This window comes from Musca autumnalis, unplaced genomic scaffold (genome assembly GCF_047663935.1).
Source record: "Musca autumnalis isolate F117 unplaced genomic scaffold, ASM4766393v1 scaffold_3, whole genome shotgun sequence".
Taxonomy (NCBI): Eukaryota; Metazoa; Arthropoda; class Insecta; order Diptera; family Muscidae; genus Musca; species Musca autumnalis.
Window position 1 is genome coordinate 224,852,655 of NW_027411866.1, and position 18,412 is coordinate 224,871,066.

General features: G+C 36.3%; 1 protein-coding gene across 3 annotated transcripts in view; it reads left to right on the plus strand.

The window, feature by feature from the left end:
- The window catches only part of Ac13E (Adenylyl cyclase 13E), a 429,881-nt gene that overhangs the window by 27,381 nt on the left and 384,088 nt on the right, over nucleotides 1-18,412 (plus strand). For all 3 annotated transcript variants that reach the window (XM_073976991.1, XM_073976990.1, XM_073976989.1), the window contains one exon: nucleotides 10,264-10,808. The gene's annotated coding sequence lies outside the window, so the exon portion shown is untranslated. The remainder of the gene's footprint in view (nucleotides 1-10,263; nucleotides 10,809-18,412) is intronic.

The following is an 18,412-nucleotide window of genomic DNA, read 5'->3' on the forward strand; positions in this document are numbered from 1 at the left end:
TGTCCCGTCGTCCAAAATGCTATATATTTGTAGACGAATTTCGGGGTCCTATTGTTTTGCAAGCATCGGCTTGCAAATTAATTTTCCAGACAACAGTGGTTGCGCCCCCAATCACGAAAAACGATGTATTTACAAATTTCCTTAAATAGTGAGGTTCAACTGTCCATCAGCCATCAAAAACTAAAACATATTAGTCTCAAAAAGCGGGAGAATTCGACTCAATCATTTTTTAACTTCTATAATTAGATCGTTTTAGGATAATAAATCTTAAATCCTAAACAACATCAATGGGCGATAAATCCGAAGAAGACCGTAAGGGAAAAGAAAGGTTATATACAAAATCTGTTGATAAATTTAAAATTCTGCTCGGTTTGACAATGGCCCGAAGAAGAGTAGTAGAAAAGACCTATTTTTGAATTGTCAAGCATATAGTCCATAAAAAGTTGTCATTAAAACTCATTACGTCGGGCCAGCAACGTGCACCGGATTCTGCTAGTAACAATATAAATAAACAATAAAATAAATATTGTTTTTATTTGATCTGAAGCCAAACTAACTTCAATAAACAACAGCTCACCAATAAGCACAACAGCCTAAAAAATATTTTATGAATTGTTTTCACAGATTTTCTTAATATTATGATTTCCTTTGTTCGCTGCTTAATTTAACCCAGTGTGCGGCAGCCATGCGTTTCATCCATTAATATTGTTTTGCTGAAATAGTTGAACAGTTTTTTTTTTGTTTTGTTGATTTTTAATTGTATCTTTCTTTTGAAAATTTGATACAATTATTTGAATAGAAAATGCAATGGCCCACAGTCAAGTGGCTTTGTTGTTCTTTCACTTGTTTTCCTCTTCCGCCCTGAACAAAAAACAAAAAAAAAAATATTAAACATCCCGAACCACAGAAAAATCCCCCTCCTCCTGCAGAGAACGGAAAAAACATTCCATTTGCAATTGTTGCATTCTGCAGATACTTTTCGGTCGCCTACAACAACATCATTATCGTCATGAACAAACAAATTTGGTGATGATGTTCGTTGTTGGTCGGTCGGTCGGTCATGTTTATTATCATGGATTCCGTTTTGTTGTTTTTTCATGTTTGCTTTTGCTCCTCATTTTCTACACAAAAAAGAAAACAAGAGACTGCATGTGTACTATTGCTCCACCTCCCCATCTTTTGCCAACCATCAAATATACAACGTGTTGTTTGTTTGCTGCTGTTACTGCTGTTACTGCTCTGCTATGCTGAGGACTTCGTTCGTTCATCATTGTGTGACGGCTACATACAATTCGAAATGGGTTCGAAATGAATGCTTAAAAACATTGTTCGGTTTTATTGTTGCTGTTGTTGTTGCTTTTGTGTTGTTTTTCTGCTATTTTGTAATAAAGCCGCATTTAATAATTAAATAATCCATTCAGTTTTTTTCTTCATTTTATTTCCATTTGTTGGTGTTTTTGTTTTTTTTGTTCTGTAGAATCCGTGAGTAAATTTTATAGACAAGGTCGAATGTGGAGTTTTTTCCCACTTTGAACGGTAAATTGAAAGTGAAAATATTCTTTAAAAATGAAGAATCGTTGTTTTCTAGTTAAAAGTGTAATAAAAGTTTTTTTGGATTATAGCATGTAATGTAACAGTGGAACCTTTTGGTAGTGATTCTCAAATAAAGTGATTCGGGCATTCATATGAGCAGAATGTTTTTGTGCAATGATGGGACGGTAAAAGAATGAAGCAAAGTTATCCCTCTGTTTTGTGTTGTCATTACTTTACCGCCATTTATAATTCGATGTCTTCACATAAACCGAAGTTCCACTGTTCATATGTACACATCTTCGTGTTTGTATTTGTGTGTCGCCTTATTGGCAACCTAGATTTCCTTGAATGTAATGAGAGGATTGCTCCAACGATTTTTGGGTTAAATCAATAGTTGTGCACTTCATCATGCAAATTGTGGCAGTATTTACAGAACAACGGCCAACTATTGTATGAATAATTTACATTTTGCTTTTCAATTTTGCTTTAGTAGAACAAACAATACGAGTATGTACTTGATAAAGGGTAAAGGCTTCTATTGCCGTTCACTCAAATAAAAAATGTGTAATTAAACTTAGACAAGTAAACAAGTAAGAAAGTATCAGTCGGCTTCGCCAACAGAGATATACCCTGAGCCTGTGTGAATTGAAACACATACAGTGAGCGTCAAAATAAAGTTTCCACTTCTCAACATTTTTTTGATTGCATTATTGCACCGACATAGAGATATACGTATAACATATAAATGCAACTTTTTTAAGTATTTGGTGGTGAATTAAAATCCAGAAAATATTAGACCCTTCCAACGTTTCATTAGCAAATAAATGAAGATTACCAAAATAACCCAAAATTTGACGTGTCAAAATAAAGTTTACACTTTTACCAAACGCAAGAATTTTTTTATGTCTTTAACAAAATGAAGGAATATTTTGGCTTTTGAATTTACTTTTATTACATTCTAGCCTCCAAACAGTAAATCAACGAGTGTTTTAGTGTAATCCGGTGATATTTCACCCCATTGGACCCGTGGTACCGCTTTCGTGTAATTTTGGCATAAAATAGGCCTCTATTTAACTTTCTGTCGAATTTTTTCGCAAGTACTCCATGGATTTGTAGTATAGAGACTTCAAAGAGTGATTTGATATACATAGGAGTCAAATATAGCAGCATGTTACCCATAAATATGGGCGAATGCTTCAGATCCCTGCCCATTCGTTACGTAAACCTTTGGTATTAGCCCCATTCCTCTAGAGTGGGGTCTTTAATATCGTGTCAATAAAGATGGAAGATATTGTTCTCATATCCCGAAACCCATAAAAGCCATTTATCCGCACTTCGTTACTGTCATGGACCCCCTGAACGTATAGAAGAAGTATCGGAAGTTGTAGCCCGGTATTTCCCATCTTCGAACTGAAACTAAGTTTGGAGAAAATATGATGAAGGCAAAGTTTTAAACCAAATCGATTGATCAGTTCGATAGTTATCGTGCTCTCCAGCCACTGTTTTTTTAAGAAGTATGGACTTGCCCTTGCAAATACTTTTTCTGTCGTATTTGAGGCAGCGATTGCAAGTTGCTCCAACAAAAATCAAAGTGATTCGGGAGCAGGTCTTAAAGTGAATTTATTCGATACTTTGTGTGGGAGGTACCCGAAAGAGTGGACAAATATAGACCATATCCGAACCTAATCTATATCTGCTAGATATTTAGGGTGTTTACAGAATGGATCAAATCGGTCTCTCCCATTAAGAGTTATCGTGCGCAGAATTTTTCCGAACATTATTGAACTTTTGTGGGGAGGTACCTGAAGGGGTGGACCGATATGGCTTATCTTCGAACTTAAACTAAGTTTGCACAAAATATTAAGAAGACCAAATTGTGGACCGAATCGGCAGATCAGTTTGAGAGTTATCTTGCGCTCCAACCACTACACACGGTGTCATAGGGTTTTTTTGTACCTTTCAGGGTATTTTGTCAGAAAGTATGGTCTTGCCCCTGATGAAACTTATACGTTATATGGGGGCAGTAAATACAAGTTGCTACAACAAAAATCAAAGCTATGCGTGAACAGGTCCTAAACTGAACTTATATAACCCATCTTCGAACTTAAACTAAGTTTGGACAAACTATCCGTTCGAGAGTTATCGTCCGCTCCAGCCAGCCAGACAGACAGACGGACAGACATGGCTAAATCAACTCCAAATTGTCTTAAACACATTTCGTCTAAACATACTTGGGGTCTAAAACCATTATTTCGATGAGGCACATTTTGCCCGTATACCCTTGTTAGCATAAATGCTGAGGGTATAAAAAATATATAGAAACAAGTTGTGAAATAAAACACATTTTCCTCAAAGTTGAAATCATCAGCGGGAAATCGGCATCTGGGATCAAATGATTATATAATGTAATAAATAGGTACACCCATATTTCAAATATACATATGTATATGAAAAATGTATTGAGATAAGTACCAATATTAAATGCGATTTCTGCCTTGTCCAATACAATATTTCCATTCACCTTTTTGATTCAATTATAAAATTTCCAATTATAAAATGTATTGGACATTAATTTACCAAAAAGCACAATTTCTTTAAGAAAACACAAAACACTGATTTATCCGCTCACTTTACGGTTTTTACTCAACGATTGTATTTAGGAAACTGAAGAAAAAATAACAACATAACTCATACCATATTTTTTCCTTTCCTCTTCGCTTGCTGCATTGGTTAACAACAACAAAGCACAAAACACACGTGTTTGGCCGCATACACACCACCAAAAAACAAACTTGTTTACACTCCTGTCTTCGCTTCAGCAACTTTTATTACACCATACACACAGCTCTTTATTATAAAACAGCATTCCGCAGCCACGAGAGCCCTGTTTGACAAAAATCCTCTCTCCACCCATAAAAAATAAGTTCTAACATAAAAAATATGTTGGCACCCAAACAAATAAAATTGAGATATGTTACAAAATGTTGCAAACATATATTTGTTTGGACCCAAACAAATTATGTTTGGATCAAAAAATTTATTTGTTTGCAACCAGTCCCAAAGATATTTGTTTGGATCCAAACATATTTCTAACATATATTTATCTGCGTTTAATGCCAAGTTACAGATAATTTGTTAAAAAAAAATAAGATAAAATCCTCAGAATACCTAAAATTGGGAGATACGGCTGTATGGGGGCCGAAACATAGAATTATGTTCAAAATTCTTGGTGGAGAATTTTCTTGACTGCTGGGAGGTTCACACATAAAACTACGGGTAGTTCAATCAAAAAACGTAGCAAAAATCACCAAAATAACTAAAATCGGAAGGTACCATTGTATAGGACTTGACCTGCTTTTGTAAAAAGTTACTCGGGTACAAAAATGTAGCGTTCCAGCGTTGTGAAGGCGATTACAACAGACGGACATGGCTAGATCGAATAGATCCTGATCAAGAATATATATATTTACTTTATAGGGTCGCAAATGAGTATTTGAGCTGGGAAAATTTACTATGCCTGAATTAAATAGTACAGGTTTTTCTTAAAAAAAGGGTAAACCTAAAGTATATAGTAGTATGTAGTGTCGGACCATTTGATGAATGCCCTTAAAATTAATTACAATTGACAAAGAGAACTATAGAAGAAACAGTCAATATCACGGCCGCCAGTTCTATGCGCCGGATTGACTCGAAGGAAGCTTTGACCGGATGCCTTGACTTTAAAAATTATATGTCTGTGTTCGCGTATTTTTTCCCCACGTGTGCGGCAATATATCCCGGAATGCCTGCACCGAGGTCTTTTAAACCATGCTGACATCCACACTTATTTACGACAAGATCAGAACTAGGAACAAGGTCCTCATGTCGCTAGCTGACAGCGCTAGGGGTTTGTCAAAGACAGCTTGTTGACCTCTTACAAAGCCATGGGCCGGTCTGTAATAAAATATGTAGCGCCAATGTGGTATGCAAATGTTAGCGTCTCGCAGTGCAAGATTATGCAAATTTGTCACAATGCCGACCTAAGGACTTCAACATGGTGTCTTCTCAGGGCACCTGTAGACCAGGTTAATTTGGAAAAATTTTACCAGTGCATTAACACAACAGTTGACCGAAACTTCCAAACATGGTGCAGTGTATTTCAGCCATTGGACTCGGCGATAAAAAGTATAATTGAGCCAATATGAATCGGCGTGCTCTCATTGATGTGATAGAAGTCTTCCTTGTCCCTTCGGGGATGTTGTGGGAGCATATATCAGGAAAAATGTCTAAAATTGTCTTTTCCATTTCAAAAAAAATCAAAAAAATTGTTTGATACTACATCAATGATTTTTGGTGCATAGATTAAGAAAAAAAGCAGCATTCCAAATCTGTTTTCGTTACTAACTTTGATTGTTGCGCGCAAAAGATATGACCGTTTTAATTATGATAATTAGAAAAAATTCTTAAAAAAAATCGCAGATTAATATAGTTAGCTGTTATATCCTATTATCGTTAACTAAATTCGTAACCTTTGCGATGATGCAAAAAATAATCGCAAAGTCTCTACGGATTCGCGAAAAAGCATATTTGTTAAATAATTTCACGTATTTACAAACATATTTTTGAAACAACAGCGCTCATACTTACGAAAAATATATATAAAAAAATTATAACGGCATCCAGACATTTTGAGGAATAAAATGAAACCTAAGTTGTGAAGGTTGGAGCTATAGTATTCATGTTATTTGCAAAAATACGAAGAAAATATTAGGAAAAAAATTAAAATCATATTATTCTAATTTTATTTTTTTATGGTTTTATAAGAAAAGTTGGAGAAAAAATGTTTGAGTCCTTCGGCATTTTCGTCAAAATTTCACGCAATAATGCTAATATTCCGTTGTAACAAATTTTTCGCTTATAGTTTTCCTATTCGATAATATTATTAGAACCTTATATTAAATCACAAGGAATTTCAATTGTGGCATAACATTAAAATAATGTTATATTGCATATTACAACATTTGAGACGCATATAAACCGCGTAATTATGAAAATGACATGATGCGCATCCGATTTTCCAACACAGCGAATCAATCCCTCTTTTTTGATGTACAGTTTGTCAAATTCTATTTGGCGGCCACGATGTAGCATCTGCTGCATATTAGGGTGCAAAATCCAGTAAAATTGTCATAATTTCCGCGAAGTTCATGCGGAAATCAATGCGATCCATCAAGAACCGTGGATGTAGCATCGCACTCAATTTTTAGAAAAAATCGATTATATCTCTGGATTTACGAGAGTTTTAAAATATCTGTTTTCGCGCAGTTTAAACACGCGTATCGATCTATTTATTTAAGTAGAACTGACACATCCAAAACGCGTTTTAATATGCGATATTTTCAAAATAATTTTTTGCAAATTTTCGAAATTTGAGGGGTATCATATCCGCCGATCTAGTGGGTGAATTTTTACGCGTCGTGGCTTGTTAGATTCAGAACGTAAAAAAACTAAATTTACGCGGGTTTCCACGGAAATCGAATGACGTTTGTAAATTTTAAACCAAAAAAAAATGGTTTTTGAGAAAAATTTACGCACAAAAATTTCGTGTTTGGGCGCAGCTTACTGTGATCCTTTGAGTGCTACACCCTCATGTTATACATTAAAAAATGCGAAATCGCGAGTACTACAATCAAATAATAACCTTTTAGGGAAATCCAGCTGCGCGTCCCGATTAGAGCAAAAATTCAAAAAACCCCATGTTTCAGGTTTCAAAATGTCAGCATCCGTTTGAGGTAGATACAGTGGATATATTAAAAAATCATACGTTAGAAACTTCAACTCTGAACTGTACTCTTTAAGATCTCCTTTGAGCATTAAGCTCTACATTGTGTTGTAAAACCACTAATTGGAAAATAACATAATGAAACTCGTTTGTTTCAACGATTTTTTCCGATTTTTTTACATTAGTAAGACCACAGCTTCCGCACAAATTATTATTTTAAAAAACCCCTCGGTGAATCGGGCTAAAACAGTTTATTTTACCGAAATGCGGTCAAAAGTTACGGTATAGTAAAACTGATCGCGAGTTACAATACCCCATACCTCAGTTTCAACATAAGTTAATTTTCTACAAAAAGCTTGATATATGTCCAAATGTACATCAAGTTCCTAGATGATTTATATCGGACAACACTTTCGGCTACCTACATCCCTCACAAAAATTCTAAAATGTGGGCTTTTAAAATGTTAATGGAATATTCTCCTTGTAGTCCTATTTGCAACAATATAATGTTTTTCGCAGGCAAGTCCATGGTTCAAAAACTCTTAAAAATCTACGGTGACTAACTAAAATGGCTACTGGCTGCTCGCGGATTGTTTTGGTACTTTCATCGAAGATAGTCCTTGTAATTCGGAGTACTACGAAAGAATTTTTTGTGGTGCTTCCTTCCATAATGACCCAAAATGAGTAGTTGATATCGAAGGGAATGACTCTAAAAGTTCCAGTCGTTCCGTTTTTCTAAGGTATCTCCTCCATTAGTTCCGATTATATGGGCTCCTAAATGTCTCAATATTTAGTGTCATTCCAATACATTTGCCTCTCACCCATCAGTTTTTGTGGTCTTTGTTAGGCTATAATTTTATTCTCCATACTTCTCGTTATAATGGCCCAAATGTTCCAAAAACCCCTTACAAGTGGTAGTCTTGTAATAAAAGAAGGGCTGAGTTTTTAATTAATTCTCTTTCGCGTTTTTGTTTTGGTGTAGATACCTGTGTTTGCTGCCAACGATCGATGATAGGTTTTTCGAGTCTGAAGTCACATTGAGGGATCGATTATGAGGACTTAAGGCTTCCACACAGTAAGGAGATACAATTTGTAAGCCACTGTAAGTATATCCTCAGCATTTATGCTAACGAGGGTATATACACTTTCATACGGGCAAAATGTGCCTCATCGAAATAATGGTTTTAGACCCCAAGTTTGTTTGGACGAAATGTGTTTCTGTCTGTCTAGCTGGCTGGGGCGCACGATAAGTCTCAAACGATAACTCTCAAACCGATTCGGTTCAAATTTTGGCTCTCGTAATATTTTGCCCAAACTTACTTTAAGTTCGAAGATGGGCTATATCGGCCCACTCCTTCCTGTACCTCCCCCACAAAAGTTCGAAAATGTTCGGAAAATTTTTACACACGATAACTCTTGAAGCTAGTAACCGATTTGGTCCACACCTTGCCCATCGTGATATGTGTACCTGACTTAGATAAGATTTCAATATGGACTCAATCGGTCCACTCCTTCGGGTACCTCCCACACAAAATTTCGGAAAAGTTCAGTTTAGGGCCATCTCTCGCTTTGCCCCTCATACGACGGTACAAGTTTCATCAGGGGCAAGTCCATACTTCCCGAGAAAATAGCCTGAAAGTTGCAAAAAACCCCTATGACACCGTGTGGGTTGGTTGGAGCGCAAGATAACTTTCGAGCCGATCTGCCGATTCGATCCAAAATTTGGCTTTAGTAATATTTTGTCCAAACATAGTATAAGTTCGAAGATAAGCCATATCGGTCCACTCCTTCAGGTACCTCCCCCACAAAAGTTCAAAAATGTTCGGAAAAATCGTTCATACGGTAACTCTTGAAGAACGTGGCCGAATTGGTCCATACTTAACCATCCTAATATATCTACCAGATATAGATCAGTTTCAAATATAGATTATATTTGTCCACTCCATCTAGTACCTCCCACACAAAGCTTCGGATAAGTTCACTTTAAGACCTGATATGGAATCACTTTGATTTTTGTTGAAGCAACTTGCATTTGCTGCCTCAATTACGATGGTACAAGTTGTTCAGGGGCAAGTCCATACTTCTTGTGCAAACAGCCCGAAGGGTGTAAAAACCCCCTATGGCATCATATGTAGTGGCTGGAGATCGATTATTTTTATCCTAATCAACATTTTTGTCGGTTCAAACTCCCAAAATTTTTAAAACCCCCCAAATACATACTTTTTTTGGGGAAAATGTTTCAATATACACAGGCTGAGGTATATCTCTGTCGGAAAAGCCGACTGATACTTTTTTACTTGTTTTAATATACATTCTATTCTTTATTGTGGACTGGCGGGATGCAATTTCATATGCTATGGGAAGAAAACTTTTCCCCTGGAACTGTTATTATTTTTTTTTTTTGACGGGGCAGCCGTTATTATCCTATTTATAACTATTAGTATATCTGAATTTTTGATACTTAACGCTCATAATATGTGACCTATTTATAACATAATCCGAAATGTATGTCGTAAGAGGCTTAACCACTGCCAACTGATATATTACATAACAAAATAAGGTGTTTGTATATAAAATCCCTGCCTTTATTCTGAATTTTCCGAATTCCCATTAAACACCTTAAATACTTAATTTTTTGTTTTCCTTCATCTCAGACGATGGATAAAGTGTTTTCCAAAGCGAATTTCAATTACAAAATGGTATAATAAATTATAATTTTTATTGATGAATGTTTTGGAATTTATGAGAATCATTCAAATGCTGGGAATGAATGCAAGGCGCCAACAACACACCCACATGTCATTAACGCCTTTCATCACCCCAGGCGAGCAAACACCAGATCAAAAAGCCCTCACGCTCTTTAATCGATGATTTTCATAACGAGAAGAAAACAAATTAAATATTTTTAATCTAATTTCTTTTTATTAAAATTTTGTTTATGATTTTTGTTTTTTTTTTTTGTTTTCCAGAAACGTGCTAATGTCGTGGTCGTCGTTATTGTTGGCGGTGTTGCTGGCAATTTGGACACAAATTAAATTCCGTTAGAAAAATACATTTGGCGGAAAAAAAGTTTTAAATTCCATTTCAACGTCAACCGCTTAAACAAAGCAGCAAAAAATGTGATAGAATAAATGAAACGTGGAATGAAATGAGAATATAAAACATAACAAAAAAATATAAATATTCTACTGCAATAAATTTCAATCGTTTTGTTTAAGGATGAGAAAAAAACAGATGTAATAAAAATGCAAATTTTAATAGCGGTAATGTTTAATATCTGCTGGTGATGTGTTTACCTGTAAATTTGTATATGAGGGAAACAAAGTTTTAATACCGCAAAGTTCAGTTAATTTAAAAAAATAAAACGATTGTACAATTTCAACGGAGCAACGTGAACGACAAGGAATTACAAAAGTTTGTTTTCCCTTAGCAGCAACAACTTTTTACAATCTTCTTTTACAAGGTATATTCCTTACAAGTTAACATATGAGGGGAAAATATGGAGCAAATAATGGTAAGTTCAGAGTTCAGTTACCTCTTTTACCCCCTAACAAACTTGTATTTTGTCGGTGTAATTATTGTGTATTAAAATTGGGGTTGTAATGTAGGGAGAAGTTTTTGCTGAAGACAATACTGTGCAACACAAAAAATAATTGCAAGGGAAATGGGGAAGATTATTAAAAAGGGGGGCAAAAATGGAGATAAAGAAAAAAAAGAAAAGAAAAGAAAATATAATAAAATAAATAAATAAAATAAATAGATAAAAATAAATGAATAAAAATAAAATATTATAAAATAAAATTAAAATAAAATAAAAATTAAAATAAAATAAAACAAATAAGTAAAATAAATAAAATAAAAAAATATATAAAATAAAATATATAAAATAAATAAAAATAAACAAGTAAAAAAGTAAGCAGAGATATACCCTCAGCCTGTGTGGATTGAAATACTTTTTTCCCAAAAAAAAAAAACTTATGTATTTAGGGGGGTTTTCAAAATGTTGGGTGTATGTATTATAGCTGCCATGACGTAAAGCATGAGTTTGGTTGCGGATTCGTAGTTAGTCGGAGACTAAAACATCTGGTATCCAGCTTAACTCCAGTGAATGAAAGACTTGCTGCAATTCTAATAAAAGCTAAATTCTTCAACATCAGCTTTATTCGCACTGAAGAAAAGGACGAACAGACCAAAGATATATTTTACAAGCGCTTAGAAGAAACATATGACCGTTGCCCTGCCCATGACATTAAAATCATTCTGGGCGATTTTAATGCCGAAATTGGAAAGGAGAATATCTTTGGCCATACAGTCGGGAAATTCAGTCTCCACAGTGAAACATCTGACAATGGTATGAGGCTGATAGACTTTGCAGCTGCAAAAAACATGGTAGTTAGCAGTACCAGATTTAAACATCTCGATATTCATAAGGGCACCTGGCTGTCTCCAGATCAAAGAACAAGTAATCAAATTGATCATGTTGTGATAGATGGAAGACATTAATCGAGCATGTTGGATGTACGATCGTTCCGAGGCGCAAACATTGATTCGGACCACTACCTTGTTGCAGCAAAGATACGTTACGTACCCGTCTAAACGTTGCAAATAAAGCCCGAACAGACACAACGCGGAAGTTGGACATCGATAGGCTGCAAACACAACAGATAGCCACAGCATATTCCACTCAACTAGCCCAATTGCTTAATGCGAGCACTCCTTGTCCCGATAACATAACAACACAATGGCAAAATATTGCCCACCCCATGCAAACAGCCGCAAAATCCATACTTGGATTCCAGAGACCTCCACAAAGGAATTCATGGTATGACCAGGAGTGTCGGGCTGCTACCGAAGAGAAAACGCGACATATAGGGCTACTTTACAATCAGTAGCAACGCGTATCGCACGAGAGAGATATCGGGAGAAAAGGAGAGAAGAGAAACGTCTTTTCCGCAAGAAAAAGAGAGAAATGCAAAAACGGGAGTGTGAAAAAATCGGGATGTACAGGAGCCAGAATGAAGTCCGAACATTTTACCAAGCATTAAACTGATGACTTTGGTACAGGCATCTCCTGTAGAGGCCAGCAAGGTTATTTGGTACCTGATGCAGATAGTGTGCTCAGGATATGGAAAGAGCATTTTTCAAACCTGTTGGTATCCAGCGAAGACGACGAAGATACCATAGATCCAATCTCAGAAGATGGTATTGAATGTATACCGCCCAGCCAAGATGAGGTAAAGACAGCAATAAATCGGCTGAAGAATAATAAGGCAGCAGGAGCCGATGGCTTACCAGCCGAGCTGTTCAAAACCGGAGGCGATACGCTAATAAGGTGTATTCTTCAGCTAGTTAGCTCCATCTGGCAGGAAGAACGAGTACCCGACGATTGGAACCTGAGTATCCTGTGCCCCGTCCACACGAAAGGAGATAAGACTTTATGTTCCAACTATAGTGGCATAAGTCTTCTCCCTATTGCCTATAAGATAGTGACAGGGATATTGTGCGAACGACTAAAACCAATGGTCAACGAAATAATTTGACCATACCAATGTGGCTTTAGACCTGGCAAGTCCACCATTGACCAGATATTTACCCTGCGGCAAATCCTGGAGAAGACCCAAGAGATGCAGATCGACATATATCACCTTCGATCCCCTGCGATCAAAGGTATTCCATGCAATGTCTGAATTTGGTATCCCTGCAAATCTCATCCGGCTTTGTAGAATGACATTAACATATACTCGATCGTCAGTTAAAATAGGAAAGAACCTCTCCGAAGAGTTTGGTACCAAAAGAGGTTTCAAACAAGGAGATAGACTTTCGTGTGATCTGTTAAACATCCTGCTGGGAAAGGTTATACGAGAGGCAAACGTCAAAAGAAGTGGCACAATTTACACCAATACCCACATCTTACTTGCTTATGCTGATGATATAGACATCATGGGACGATCAGTAAAAGAAGTAACTGATACCTTTAGGAAGGTCGAAGCAGAATCTGCGAAAGTGGGTCTGGCGGTAAACGGCGAAAAGACCAAATTGATGGTGTCGACGCGCAAAGCGTCCATAGAGCTCGGACCAACTGTGAAAGTTGGTACCTATAATTCTGAGGTAGTTAAAGACTTCGTCTACCTCGGCACTGCAAACAACATCAGTTGTGAAACAAGAAGAAGAATTGTATTGGCCAACAGATGCTACTATGGTTTAAGTAAGCAATTTAAAAACAAATCCACATCTCGTCAAACAAAAATAACACTATACAAAAAGCGCTGATACTACCCGTGCTAATGTATGGCTCCGAAGCATGGGTACTTGCGCAAGCGGATGAGGCAGTGCTTGGTGTGTTTGAGAGGAAAATTCTTCGAAAGATCTACGGGCCGATTTGCGTTGACGGTGAATATCGACGTCGTATGAACCACGAGCTATATCAGCTATACAAAGACATGAATATGTCGAGATGCAACGATTGCGTTGGCTAGGCCATATCATAAGAATGAGCGATGATGAACCCGCTAAAAAGGCGTATACATGCCACACGGCGGTGTACGCAGAATCGGCTGGTCTAAGCTTCGATGGAGCATACAAGTGGATGAAGAAATGAAAAGCCGCGCCTTTTCCAAAAAGCGAAGCGAAAAACAGAGAGGAATGGAGATCTTTTCTTAGTTCGGTCTATGGAACAAATGTTCTGTAATGGGCCAGCTAAGTAAGTAAGTATGAACCGACAAAAGTATGGATGGGATTAAAGCTCAAAAATTTGCGGGGATATCGATAGATAGAGCTTTTTTTATCACACTAGCCTATGAAAAACATAATATCGCTGTAAACAGGGCCACTAGAAAAACCTTCGGTAAAAATGTCCAAAAAATCCTCGAACAGACCCTTAACCACACAAAAATGTGGAACATTTGTATGGGCGGTACCACAAGGATTGGACAGATAGCGCCCAAATTTGAACATAATCTAAGTTTCGACAATATTTAGAGATCCAAAGTTTGGACCAAATCGGTTGCTACATCTATGAGAAATCGCGCATGGGGGAGGTACCGGAAGGTGTGGACCTATAAGCACCATCTTCGGATTTCATTTAATATTCGAAGAAATATTACGCAGTATTCTGCTCGAGGCCTTCAGCCACTACATGTGCTGCCATAGGGTTTTTTTTTACAACTTTCAGGCTGTTTTCTCAAGAAGTATGGACTTGCCCCTAAAAAAACTTTTACCATCGTAATTGAGGCAGCGAATGCAAATTGCTTCAACAAAAATCAAAGTGATTCAAGATTATCCAAAATTTTGTGTTGCGGGGTACCCGAAGGAGTGGACAAATATAGTCCATATTCGAACCTGATAGATATTTGGTAGATTGACCAAATCGGTCACTACCATCTCCCTTGATGCGCACAATTTTTTCAAAAATTTATGAACTCATGTGAGGGAGGTATCTTAAGGAGTGGCCTGATATACATAGCTTATCTTCGATCTTAAACTAAGTTTGGACAAAATATTACGAAGACCAAATTTTGGACCGAATTGGCAGGTCCGTTCGACAGTTATCTTGTGCTCCAACCACTACGCACGGTGTCATAGGTGTTTTTGTACCTTTCAGGCTATTTTCTCAGGTCCTAAACTGAACTTTTCCGAAATTTTGTGTGGGAGGTACCCGATTGACATCATATTGAATCATCATCTAAGTCTAGTAGAAATTTCACGATGTGCAAAGTATGGACCAATCGGTTAATTTATTCAAGAGTTATCCTGCGCACAAATTTTCCGAACTTTTCTGGGGGAGGTACCGGAAGGAGTGGACCGATATAACCCATCTTCCAACATAAACTAAGCTTGGACGAGAGTTCGAGAGTTCTTGTGCGCTCCATCCAGCCAGACGGACGGACATGGCTAAATCAACTCCAAATTGTCTGAAACACATGACACATGTCGACTCTATTTTATCACGACTTTTGAAATACACAAATGTAGAACATTCTTAAATGTTGATTTTTTTATTTTATTTTGAAATTAATGTTAAAACACAATTCATATTCATCAGGAAAATTTACCACCACTTTATTCAGCGGAATAGCGGAATCATTAAAGCGAACAATTTTATGAATAAACAACAGAAATCCAATGATTTTTTTTAGTCAAGTCTTGTTACTTTTTGTTCGCTTATTATGTTCCTATGAATATGGAAAAGTAATACAAATTGTGAAAATATGCGCTGTATTTGACCTTCGGAAACGTTTGTATGTGCAAATAGTTAAATTGCAACAGAAAAAAATTATGATGACAAATGTGTCTGATTTCCCTGGAAAACTATGACTACACCACCACAAAATATGTATTCCTTCTACTAAAGTATATTTTTCTAACGGCCATCGATCGTCCAGTATATTAACACGGTGCTCTTGAATCAAATTTAAATGAAAGGTGCTTACACCTGGGAAGTTTTTGCGGATTCTGAAACTACAATGTTCATAGATGAGAAAAATCAAAAAACAAAAAAATCGCCGGAGCGCTTTTTAAATAAATCGCGATTCAAGTTGACATTTTTAGGGGTTGTTTAGGTTTTCACGATTTTTCTTAGAAACCGCAAGTCCTGTCTAAGTGAGACTGAAGAAAATGTTGTAGCTATGAAAATTCTCTACAAGATTGACATTCACGCTATTTTCGTAGGTTTTACCATTTTTGAGATATTGAAGTTCAAATTGGGACAATGCACTGACTGCATCGCCCCCTTATAAAACAATGTAATGAAGGGGGCGCCTTAACTAAGTTTTAATGAAAACCGCTTACACAGGGAAGTTTTTGTGAATTCTGAAACAGCAATGTTCATAGATGAGAAAAATCCAAAAACAAGAAAAAATCGCTGTAGGGATTTTTAAAGAAATCAAAATTCACATTTTTAGGTTTTCACGATTTTGCTTGGAAACCGCAAGTCCAATCGAAATGGAGCTAAGGACAATTTTGTAGCTGTGAATATTCTCTACAGGATTGACGCTTATGACTTGTTCTCAGGCTGTAAAATTTTTGAGATAAAGAAGCTCAGTTTACATTTTTAGGTTTTGTTTGTTAGGGTTTCGCGATTTTGCTTAAATACGGCAAGTCTTATCGGCATGGGACCTGAGAAAATCTTATAGCTGTAAAAATTCTCTACAAGACTGGCTTATGTAATTTTTCCTAGGTTGTACTATTTTTTAGATATACAAGTTTAAGTTGGGAAATTGCAGTCATGACATTGTTTTATAAGGAGACGATACAGAATTGAATTAAATTTGAATTGTACCAATTTCAACTTCTATATCTCAAAAGTTGTAAAACCTACGAAAATATCATTAAGGTCAATCTTGTTGAGAATTTTGACAGCTACAACATTTTCTTTATTCCCATTTTGATGGGACTTGCGGTTTCCAAGCAAAATCGCAAAAACCTAAACAACCCCTAAAAATGTCAACTTGAATCGCGATTTATTTAAAAAGCGCTCCGGCGATTTTTTTTGTTTTTTGATTTTTCTCATCTATGACATTGTAGTTTCAGAATACGCGAAAATGTCCCAGGAGTAAGCACCTCCCATTTAAATTTGATTCAAGAGCACCGTGTAACTTTTCGTTCGTATGAGTGGAATTTTATTTATTTTTTGTCAAAAAAAAATTGTTTGTCATATTTCGTCTATGATTTTGTTTAACACTTTGAAAAATATGCCCTCAAACAAACTAAACAAAAAAATGTTTTGAACAAATATTTTCATTTGCATTTAGTCATCCGTCAATACTTTAAAGATAATGCAAGTGGCGTTTTGTTTTATTTCTTGTCGAATTTTTGTTGCTGCTGCTTCCATTCTGCCGAACAACGAACGTTATTATTGTTATCAAGTATCTGACAATCACCATCACCATTTTTCATAATTCATCGAATGAACGAACCGACGGACGGACGGACAGCTACTAATGGAGATGCACTTCATGAACCTGAATTTCAATGCTTATCGTAAGAATACATTTATCATTTATTTAAATGTTTGCTTAAACCGTGTGATATTAAGTGTATTTAAATGAAGAACAGTGGAACGTCCAAAATATAAAATAAAAAAAATATAAAATTTAAATAAAAAATAAAATACAAAAATATAAAAAAACAAGTAAGAGCAGGCTATAGTCGGACAGGGCCGACCATGTGATACCCTATACCACTATAGATTTGCAATATCTTTCCTCCATGGATAAATATAACCTGTACATTACAAATTTTACCAATTTTCACACAAAAGTTTTGGTCCATTTAACCCGCTAAATATTATCCGATATTCATGTTGCTTTTCACACGCCTTCTCCATCATAAACTTAACTTTTGTGTAAAATTTCGCGGCGATCGAACTATTATTGCGACCTACAGAGCGGCTACAAAATCGACCAAAAATTTTGTTTTTGGTCCATTTCATCCCTTTAATATTTCACGATCATCGCCAAAAACTAATCAGTTCTATTCTGGTACAACCCCGACCTTCATACTAAATTTCGTGACAATCGGTCCATAATTGCGGCCTGTAGCTTGATTACAATTTTTAATGGACGGACAGACGGACGGACGGACGGACACACATAGCTAAATCGCTTTATCTCGTCGAGATATGAAGTTTGGTATACCACATGAGGGGTCTACGACGAATATTTCGCGGCGTTACATGAATTTTTGGGAAAACAAACTTATTATACCCTTTTCCACATTGTGGTATAGGGTATAATGAAATATAAAATAAAAAATAAAAGTATAAAATACAAAAATGAAATATAAAATAAAAAGTATCCATATACAGTTAGAATTTTTGCTTGGTTCCAGGGAAGATACCTTCTTCACAACACGGATCCATGTATTTCGAGGCCTGCCAGGATTTCGATGGCCTTGTGGGTTCCAATCTAGAGCTTGTCTTGAGATTTCACTAGGAGGTTTCCTCAAAATGTGGCCAATCCATGTCCATTTGCGTCTGCGGATTTCATGTTCTATTGGATTGCAGTTCGCCATCACGTAAAGTTGTTCATTAGTTACCAAGTGAGGCCAAAAAATTCGCAGGATTTGTTTCAGGCATCTATTGATTCTGTCGGTAATATCGGCATTTGAACCTCCGTCTTT